Here is an 11,930-nt window from a genome sequence, read left to right on the forward strand (position 1 = left end):
CTTTCTTTATGTCTACTCCCGTGGGTGACTCTATTGTGGTTAAAAAGGTCTATAGGGGTCGTGTGGTGTCTATCTTTCATAGAAAGACCTTGGTGGAGTTGGTAGAGCTTGACCTAGTAGATTTCGATGTCATTTTAGGGATCGATTGACTTCATTTCTGTTATGCTTCTTTGATTGTAGGACCCGAAAGGTCAGTTTATTTTCCTAATGAATCGGTAATGCTATGGTAGGGGAATTCCTTATTACCTAAATGGGGGTTCATATCTTATATTAGAGCCTGGAAATGAATCTCCAAGGGGTGTCTTTATCATTTAGTTCGGGTTAAAGAAAAAAATTTTGAGGGTCCTTTTTCGCAATCTGTCCCCATGGTTCATGATTTTCCTGAGGTATTTTCTGATGATCTTCATGGCATCCCTCCTGATTGAAAGATAAATTTTGGGATTGATCTTTTACCAGATACCCATCCTATCTCTATCCCCCATATAGAATTGCTCCGGTTGAGTTGAGGAGCTTAAGGAGCAATTAAAGGATCTTCTTAATAAGGGCTTTATTCGTCCTAGTATTTCTCCGTATGGGCTCCTGTACTTTTCACGCGTAAGAAAGATGGGATTCTTTAGATGTGCGTAGACTATATGCAGTTGAATAAGGTTACAGTGAAGAATAAGTATTCTCTTTGTAGGATTGATAATCTGTTTGACCAGCTTTAGGGTGCCAAGTATTTTTATAAGATTGATCTTCATTCGGGTTATCATCAGTTGAAAATTAAGGAGATGGATATCCCTAAGACCGTTTTCCATACTCAGTATGATCACTATGAGTTTTTGGTCATGTCATTTGGACTGAGTAATGCTCTGACTATTTTTATAGATCTCATGAATCTGGCGTTTCGATAGTTTTTAGATTTGTTTGTGATAATATTTATTGATGACATCTTGGTGTACTCAAAGAGTAAGAAGTATCATGCCAATCACCTCTAAATTATGTTACAGACTCTTAAGGATAGAAAATTATATGCAAAGTTCTCTAAGTGTAAGTTTTGGTTGAATGTCGTGACTTTTCTCGGGCAGGCCCTTTCTAATGAAAGGTCAAAAGTGGATCCACGAAAAATTGAGGTGGTTAAGAGATGGCCTAGACCTACGACTCCAACTGATATTCGGAGCTTCTTGGGCTTGGCCGGATATTATAGGTTTCTTCTATTGTTTCTTCATTGATGAAATTGACTCTAAAAAAGGTTAAGTTCTTATGGTCTGATGCTTTGAGGGTAGCTTTGAGAAGTTTAACGATAAGTTGACTTTGGTTCCAGTCTTGACCTTGCCCGAGGGTACTTATGGTTTTGTTATTTATTGTGATGCATCCCATGTGGGACTGGGTTGTGTGTTGATGCAGTATGGTAAGGTTATGGCTTAGGCTTCTCATCATCTTAAAGTTCATGAGAAGAATTATACGACTCATGACTTGGAATTGTGAGCTGTGGTTTTTGTTTATAAGATTTGGCATCATTACCTATATGTCGTTCATGTGGTATCTATTCAGATCATAAGAGCTTGCAGTATGTGTATACCCAAAAAGAACTGAATCTCAAGTAGAAGCGGTGGCTTGAGTTACTCAAGGATTATGATATGAGTCTTTATTACCATCCAGGTAAAACTAATGCAGTTGCATATGCTCTTAGTAGATTATCTATGGGAAGCTTATCTCACGTGGATGAGGAGAAAAAGGGTATTGGTGAAAGATATTCACCGGTTGGCTAACTTGGGAGTTTCTCTTTTGGACTTTGAGGATGGAGGAGTAATTGTGCAAGAGGTGGTTAGGTCATCTTTTAGAGCTGAGCTGAAGGAAAGACAAGCTTTGGACCCTATTCTTATACAGATTAAGGATGATGTGGGTCAGTAAAAGGTTTTGACTTTTGATATTTTTGGTGATAGTATCCTACAGTATCAAGGCAGATTATGTGTTCTTGATATTGATGGGCAGCGGGAAAGGATTTTGACTGAGGCTCATGAGTCTAGATATATTGTTCATTCGGGTTTGACGAAGATGTACCATGACTTGAACGAAATCTATTGGTGGAACAATATGAAGAGAGATATGGCAAATTTTGTTTCCAAGTGTATGGTTTGTCAGCAGGTCAAGGTTGAGCACTTAAGGCCTGGTGTCATGTCTCAAGATATTGAGTTGCCCGTGTGAAAGTGGGAAATAATCAACATAGATTTTGTTACCAGTCTTCTGCGGTCTCGCAATCAGGCTGATTTGACTTGGGTCTTTATGGAGCGGATGACTAAGTATGCTCACTTTTTACTTGTGAGGACTACTTAGTCTGAAGAGGATTATGCTAAGTGGTTTATTGTGGAGAGAGTCAGATTGTATGGGGCGTCAGTGTTCATCATTTCGAATCGAGGTACGTAATTTTCTTCTCACTTTTGGTTTTTGTTTCATAGAGGTTTGGGGGCTAAGCTAAACCTTAGCACCGCTTTCCACCCTCAGATGGATGGACAAGCAGAAATAACTAGTCAGACTTCAGAAGATATAATATGGGCTTATGTGTTTGACTTTAAGGAGGGTTGGGTTAATCATTTGCCTTTTATTGAGTTTTCCTATAATAACAATTATCACTTTAACATTAGAATAACTCCTTTTGAGAATCATTATGGTAGGAGGTATAGGCCTTCTATTAGGTGGTTCGAGGTTGGTGAGACTCAATTATTTGGTCTTGACTTGGTTCACCAAGCCATGGGAAAGGTGAAAGTGAGTAGAGAAAAACTGAAGAGTGCCCAAAGTCGTCAAAAGTCCTCTGCGGATATAAGGCAAAGGGAGTTGGAGTTTATCGTTACTGATTGGGAATTCTTGAAGGTGTCTCCTATGAAAGGTGGCATGAGGTTTGGGAAGAAGGGAAAGCTCAGTCCCCATTATATTAGTCCCTACTAGATTTTGAGGAGAGTTGGAAATGTTGCTTATGAATTTGAGTTTCCTGCAAGTTTGGGTTCTATCCATCCGGTATTCCATGTTCGATGTTGAAGAAGTATGTGGGTGGACCTTCTTTGATTGTGACTGTTGAGGATGTTGGTATTTTAGATTCTTTATCTTATGCGGAGGTCCCGATTGAGATATTGGATAGTCAAGTCCGTAGGTTGAGGCTAAGGACGTGGCTTCGGTAAGGGTGCTTTAGAGAAATCAAAAGGTAGAAGAAGCTACGTGGTAAGCTGAAGAGGACATATAGTCCAAATACCCATTCTTGTTTTCGACGTTAGACGAAAGTACTTAAGGTATGAAACTTACTTCTCCCCTCATCACATTTTGAGTTGTTCTTGTGTCTTTTTGTGTTCTTCCTTATATCGTGTTATGGGTATCCTAATCGCATATTTGGGGACGAATGATCCTGGGAGGGGGGTGCAAGAACTAGATTAAACAAGCCTACATAACCCCTATATCTTGAGCGTGAAATACTTCGGGAAAAGTTTGGTTGCATTGGGGGAAGGTTTAGAACCAAAAAGAGGTTGTGCATTGCGAAGGGGTGGTTTGCTTTGGTTTCGCATCGCAATGGGTCCGCAAAGGCTCACTACCTCAGCTTTGCATTAGGCTTCGTGCCACAAATCTAAGACTTCATGTTGAGCATCGCGCCGCAGGCCTGGGGGTTTTCCATGGGCTTCGCGCTGCAAACCTCCTTCACCTGGGGGTTTTCCATGGGCTTCGCGCTGCAAACCTCCTTCCTTTTGATTATTTTTCTGCTTTTACTTTATATTGTGATGACCCTTCAGGTCATTTTTCACATTTCCACATATTTTTGCCATTATAGCTTTTTATATAGCTGCCCCAAGTCATTTATGACTTGCTGGGACGGACAGTTCGGTTACCAGGTAGTTAGTTCGATTTTTAGAGCCATTTCCCTATTTTGAAGTCTTTGTTGGTTCCAAATGGTTGATAACGCTCAACTTACACGTAAATTAAGTACAAGGCCATCGTCGTCAATATATTTACCCAACTTTGGAGTCGGGGTCGAATCCATGAGGAACAATGTGAGTGGCGATCAAATTAATTCGAAATGATAGGTACAGGTTAAATTCAAACAAATGTTACAAAAATATAAAATGGGAGAGGTTCCTACATTAACGTTTCTTTTTGGAATTTTCTAGTGTAAATTTGGGGCTACGAATAATTAGAGTTTAAACAATTATGCACGGATCTTGGAATTATACGTTACTAAGTGAGTGACATGTGGGAGCTAATTATCAACATCACTTTAGTAATTCAAATATGGGTAGGCTTGGTTATAGGTTTTGATGTTAGCTTTTCAAAAAAATACCAAACTTTAACCCATTGATTCTTTCGAATACCTAATGGGTGTGTTCGACAATTAGCAACCACAACCTCAATCAAGGCATCCCTTTTTCTAGGATGACACTCATGGCATAGTTAACCTCACATTCACCCTTCTGTCTAAGATAGTGAAAATTTAGCAAACTACACACATAATTGTCTATCATTGCTTTGGTCCCCATATACCTCTTCTGAGGATGATATGAATTTCTAAAGTTCACCCAAACCTTTCTTTTAAAGATGGTATTGAACTTCCTAGAGCTTGGAGCTTTCACTCATCAAACCCATGTGGGTATTTGGAGCTTTCACCCATCAAATTCCAACCAAGATGGCATAGCAATAATAGAACCCATAAACATGAACTACCAAATAGATGCTAACAATCATAACCCCCACACATTTTAACCCCTATTCACACATAACCCTAAGAGGGAAATTTAGCTACACATAAGATAAACAAACATAGATATACCCATAATCTCTATTGAATCAAAGTTGTAGAAGATTTAAGTAAATGTTACTTCAAACTTGGCTCTCCCACAATATCAATAATGGAAGTGAGCAAATCTTCCACTTAGAAATTCTCCAATGTATTCTTCACTCAAAATTTACACACTATTTTCTTTTCCAAAAATGAAGGCTAAAAAGTCTCAAGATAAAAAAATAGAAAATTGGGGAAGAAAGAATGTGATGAAATGAATGATACATGAAATTAGGGTTTGAGTCCTTTTGTTCAAATTAGGATCAGCACGTGTAATTACAGTTTTGCCCTTGGGCTGAACATTTTTGCCAAGTCGCGATCACGTAAGTCTGGCTGTAATCTCCGCTACGCGAACACGATTGACTTCTGCAATCACAGGTGATTGACCATCTTGACTGACCGCGAACGCGGCCAATGGACCGCGACCACGGTAACTGAGGCTGTTTCACTACAGGACTTTAGCTGTACTTTTTATGCTACCTTTTAATCATTTCAAGCTTTAATCCATATCTTTTTGTCTTTTCAACTCCTATACCTACAAAGAGTGGATATTAGTGCATTAAATTACAATTATGTCTCATCTACTCATTTAAAAAAAGGTAATGTCCATTAATAATGAGTGCGACTAAGTAGTAAAATCACTACTCATCAATGGCCACTAGGCAAAAACTTTAATAAAATGATCTTCTATGCAAATTCTGACTGCGCCAACAACTTTAAAATGTCAATTTTAGGTTAGGTAGACATTTGTTTTGGATCCCCCAAGCTCATTTTGACCTGTTGGTCGGAAAGTTAAGAAAATAAAATATGGGTGTGGACCCATATTTCGTTGAAATAACCTCAAATGTAAAATATGATTTCTATCGAGTTTGTAACATCAAATTTAGTGTGGTTATATAGTTCATTTGCATATACAAGATTCCAAACGCATCTTGAGCACCCGATTGAAGTTCATTTTGGATTTGGAAAATTTGGTGCATCAGGTTTCTGGTGCACCGCAATCGCGACTCCTTGTTCAGCAGAGATGTTGTGATCGCAAAAGGGTGTCGCGATCGTGACTTATCTGACAGACAAGAAGTACCGCAATCGCAAGGCCTCAGACCGCGATAGCAATTGCCGAGGACATGAAAAGGGTATAATTAAATGCTTTGGCCCAATTTTGGTCACTCTTCACTCATTCTCTTGAGAGCAAAAGCCCTAACTAGTGTGATAACTTAAAATTAAAGCTTGTTGGTGATTGGGAAGCTTGTGTAACATCTGTTTTTGTGATTATCTTCCAATTTGAGGTAAGAATTCACCCTTTTCTTGGTGAAATCTCTTGATTATTTGCTCAAAACTCCAAAAACTGTAGGGCTTGATTTTAGCCCTAAATTTAGCTTGGTTGTCGCCTATTTTGAGGGTAATGATTTCTCAAGCTTGTATGAATATTGGGTTGATTTGAAAATGCAATTTTCATAAGTAGGACCCATATGGGGGTTTTGATATCATCTTTTGGACCCAAAGCACAATGATGCAATATGGGTATTGTTATTCTTATATTGATGAGTAGAATGTGTTTTTTATAGCTTGGCTTCTTGAGGAGGCTTCTCAGAAGGGGAAAGCAAAGTTTTAGCAGTTCATTGAGCTTTCTTCGATGTCGAGGTAGACTAGGTTTATCCCTTGTTAGATTGAGCTATGTCATAGTATTCTTATGATATTGTGTTAGATTGGGATGGTTTTTAGGTATTGTATTGATGAAATGCAAGACTTGGGTTATTCAGACCATTTAGACTAAATTAAAACTACAGAGTTGAAATACTTGACTTGTCCCTTATGCCGTAAGTGAATTAGACTTCATTACTCATGTTTAGCATAAGAATGACTTAGTGTGATATAAGATAAGTAAAAGTCTCTAGTTAATCATGCTTAGGGTAAGTTTGGCCTTAGTTGCTTACACTCATGAAGGTTGCTTAGTTTCTATTGGACTTAGTTAATGTATTTGGGAAGAATCTTTACATTAGTACTAGTGTGGCACGCTATACATCTAAAAAGTAGATTTGGATGTTATAAGCCTAGTTTGGGTAGAATTTTTCCTAAAATGGAACTTAAGAATTAGAAGTGGACTCTTAACCCACGTTAGACTATGACATATGTTAGCTTTAGTAAAATCGTTATGTTTATTACACCCTTGGAAATGTGTATTGAGGTAATATTGAGGAATCTTAATACTTGATGGTTATGTTGTTTAATGTTAGTGTTGATGCATATTGATTATGCTAGTATTTATGCATATTAATGATACTATTTATGCTGTTGATTATGTATATATATTCGATTTAAGTCCAGGGAATACTATGGCACTAATGATATAATTATCGGTTCAATTTCAGCTATTTATTATATCTACCAGTTCGAGTTCAGCTATTGATTATTTACCGGTTCAAGTCTGGATATTGATTACATTTACTGTTTGAGTTTGGTTATTAATTATTTATCGATTCAAGTCTAGCTATTGACTATATTTACCGAGCTAGGATATGTATATTATGCTATGATGACATGTTTTTAATGATTGACAATATTGATATGCGAGATTGAAGGTAGCAATTTGGCTAAGTCAAAAAATGAGAAAAATGGTTATAATATGGTTAATAAGTGGTTTTTAGCTAATAAATGGTGATTAGTGAGTAACGATGATAAGGTTATTAAATGATAGTAACATTATCAAATATGGGTAAGTTATGGAATGATGGTTAAATGACAATGAAGGTTAGTTATAATGTCGATTGATTGTTTATTCTTCTCTTGAGTGTACTCTTTAGTTGTATGGGAGGTTGTGACGAGTTCTTTACTTTTCTGCACCAATTGTCATATGGGGGCTAATTTTGTAGTTTGTGATTACTTGTATGATATTGTGTTACGTTATGTTATTATTTTGGTTATTTACATATTATACTCGACGATATTGAAGATGATTCAGGTTCATTTTCTGTACCTTGACTTATTTATATTACCTTGTATTTTATCATACTTATATCATGATTTAGCTTAGTCGGTCGATGATGCCTACTGAGTACCTGTTGTTTTGATACTCATAATACACTTTCATACCTTTTGGGTACAGATCCGAGTACTAGTTGCCATCATTGATCGACGTTCATGAAGTATTGATTTCCAAAGATAAGGAGTTTAAGTTGCCCATTTTCCTCTATCTTTATTATTCAGTCTTTTGTTTTAAGATAGATGTATTGACTTTTCTAGATACTTGGGTTGTGTTTTATTATTACTAGATGCTCTTGTAATGGCTCTACCAGGTCGTGGAATGGTATCTTGTATGGATTGTTTATCTATCTATAACCTTTGTGTAATTATAAATTGTATTCCTTTATTTCTCATATGTTAGGTATTTCCAACCGAATTAACCCATTGTGTTTGCTCCCGATTAGGGTATGGCTTTCCTACTGGCATGATCTAGTAGGTGCCATTATGACTCATAAATCGGGTTGTGACATATAAATATGTGGTTTCGCTTCGCTCTAGAGGTCTTGCCTTGGTTTTGGTATTATTTCCCTTATTATATTAGTTTGGGGTGGTAGGCTTACTTGTCAAGGCTTGCGGCGACAAGTGTCATCATGACCCTTGGTTTTTGGATCGTGACAATCTTATAATTCGAGCAATAAATGATGATTTTGGCAATTCTATTAGATTTAAAATGTTGATTTTCGGGTAATAGAATGGTTGGTTCGAGGGTTGAGGCTATGACTTTTTGAGTGGTTGAGGAGAAACTAGTTTATTCGGCTTTAGGGGTTCCAAGGGTTAAGCTTATAAATAATGATCTCTTTTGGTAAATTTGATAGTTCCGTTATGTATGAAACATCAAAATTAGCCTAGTAGCATTATCAAGTTAATTTTATGGGGTTCGAATGAATTCCGAGGATCCATTGGGAATATTTTTAGACTTGGACTGAATGTTGGTGCTTAGTTTCTGTTGTACCAATAATTTATTCATCATGATCGTGTGGTAGAGATCGTGATCGCAAGAAGTCGGATAGTTGTGCATCGCGATTGCGAGGTAGGTTACCGTGATCGCGAGGTTTGGATTAGGTATTCATAGCGATTGCCTTACCTCTTCCTATGGCAGTGATGGCCAATTAAATGGTGGTCAAACTTTGACCCTTGCGATCGTGTAGGGTGCCATGATTGCTAGGTAATATTCACAAGATGATATAAAAACCTCAATTTTGTCATTTTACTACATTTTAACCATTTTCAAACTTGGAAAATATGATTTTGAGCGATTTCAAGTGAGTCTTTTTTAATCAAATTTGATTTAGGTAAGCTTATAAACCTAATTTTAATCATTATCTATTGAACTGCAAAGTTATCTTTAAAACTTAGATTTTAAACTTGAGATTTTGGGTTCTACCCAGTAAAGTATTTCAATAATTTCTAATCCAATTTCAACTCAATTTTGGTGCGATTTTAGATTTAGAACTCTTAAATTATTGGTAACATGATTCTTTATTATAATTTTAGTTTTTCACCCTTTTATTTTCAGGGTCGATTTTTTATGTGATTTTGGACATGAAACTAATGTATGCCAATTTGAGTATTAATAGGCTCCTAATTACATATAGCATCCATTTTTGATAGATTGTGAGAGTTTTAAAGACCTTCAAAAGCGAAAGGCTTCTTATTGAGGAGTTCAAGCTCGTGTTTCGACGTTCGAGATAGGTTATGACTTATCAAACCTAGTGCTCAACTACCAACTCTAAGCATCTTCATTATTCAAAAGCTCTATGAAGTAAGTTAAATGCTCTTATTCTCTTTATTGTTTTTGTTCATTAGAATTGTAGACATTAGAATGGACTAAATGGACTATAGAATAGGATAACACTAAATGAAAAGCTAACAACGAGGGTTTGTACCTTGAATGAGGCTAGAGTCTGCAAAAATTAATTTAGAGGGAGATGGCTTTGAAAAGTGTTGTGTCTGTTTTGGTAGAGTGTTTAAATGATGATTTTGACGGGGGTGAAGTTTGAGTAAACCCCCAAAATGTTAAAACTTAGTAAATATTCTAAATTATATACATGATAAAGGGAGGATAAAATTTACAAGACAACCTATAACTCGTGGTATCTCACAACTGCTCGTAAGTTGGATCATCGGGGTTGTCTATGAACTTTACTATAGGTTACTTAGGATGAGCCATCCTTCAATCGTGGTATCTCACCACGAGTCCTGATAAGACTACTTTTACAATTTTAGCATTTCTAAACTAAGACCCCTAAGATGGGTTGTACCTTCTCATAGCAACTCATCTTGAGGGTCGTCCATTACACATGTACACACTATTTTTATATTTTACTTTTTGATCATTGGGACTAGTATGTATTGCGCAGGTACTATGGTACCAAAATAAAGCAAGAAACAACAAGAGGAAACAACCCGACAAGAGATAACTTCCAAGTGAAAGCTAAAGGACTAATCGATCAGAGTCTAAATCTAAAGACTCTAGTAGTTCTGGGGAGGAGTACGAAATAGGCCCCGATTAACAACATGAGCCTAGAACCACTAGATCTAAGGCTAAATCCAAGGCAATTGTGGTCGTGGCCATTTTTATTGAATCTCTCTAGTTTAAAAGGGAGGCAAATCATCAATGGGAGTAAGAAAGAATCTGATGAGAAAGATGGGTGAAGAGATGAAGAGTTGGAAGAGGGTTCCAAAAAGACTAGTGAAGAATCTTCCAACAAAGCTAGTTTTTCCTAAGAAAAGAAACACAATGTAGTGCGGTGTTCTAGGTTGTCGATATTTCTATAAGATGTCTTATCCATTATACAAAAGGGGAATCTAAACCATAGTAACCAAAAGAAACCCTGAATTCTAACTAGGGTATTGAATTGGGCCCCAAAGATACATAGGTTATTTGATAAATATGGGTTTGGGTAGATGGAAAAATCTCTTAAAAAGTATAGTGTTGAAATATTTGAGAGTTCTACGCCAACTATGTAGCCACTCTGGAGAATATAACTTCTTCAAGAAAAGAAAAGGATATGCAGAAGTACCCAAGGCTTGATTCGGTGATGGTTTGAGGAAAAGAGGTTAATATCTCTGAGTATACCATTTTTAGATTTCTTTATGGTCTAGATTTTGTGGCTTCGACAACTACCCAGGAGTACGATTATAGGATGACAAAGTTAAAAAAAGGTGAAGCAGTTGATGTTGAGGATAAACAAATGCATTTCAAGTGGTTGGTAAACCACATCGCCGAATCCAAAGAAGAAGCTGAATGGGTGACTAATGGCAATTCAATTACAAAGGCCTCCTTGAACTTCACTGCAAAATCATGATGGACATTGGTTAAACATTGGTTATCACCGATGAGTAATGATAACACTTTTAGTGTCGACCGAGTAGGGATAATAACATATATTATGTCAAAGTTTGACCTGAACGCCCCAAAGATTACAAACGATGAGATTAAGAAGTAGGCTATCTTATATAGCACTAGAATCCCATTTATAAGCCTCGTCTTTAGATATGTTGTAATTCGTAGGTGCTCTTTTTGCTAGATTTGGACTGCATAATCACGATAACTAAGACAATCGATATTGTATTGATCAAGGACTACATGAACCCTATAGCTAAATTTCGAGGTCAGCCAAGTGGTTTGGGCCAAGAATAGTCAAAGAGGTTGCTCATATTAATCCGAGTGGTAAGATTTAGGATACTAAAGTCAGTGATATAATAGCCACCCTAAGTACCACTGCAACCACTTCTTCATAGTAGTCATTCGTGTCTTATAGTGCACGTCATCCAACACCTGTAGACTATATTTTGGTGCCCAGGAGTTTTTGTAAAATATGGTCAATCGGTTAGTTGTCGCCGAAATAAATATAGACAAGCTACAAGAAGGGGTTAAACCATGGGTCAAGATGAAATCAAAAAAGTTGTACTGGTTAGATATGCGCTAGATTTGATGGGTTCTAGGTATGTATAATTGATAGACTATCAGATATTTAGTCACCAAATTTGATTGGGATTACGGATGAGCTAGCTTCACTTAGAGAAATAGTTATAGTGTTGTCATCTAAATAGTTTTCAGTGGTGCAACCACATTCCATGCCCATGAGTGAAGAGGTATTTAACGATATTT

The sequence above is a fragment of the Capsicum annuum genome, chromosome 4, assembly GCF_002878395.1.
Source record: "Capsicum annuum cultivar UCD-10X-F1 chromosome 4, UCD10Xv1.1, whole genome shotgun sequence".
NCBI lineage: Eukaryota > Viridiplantae > Streptophyta > Magnoliopsida > Solanales > Solanaceae > Capsicum > Capsicum annuum.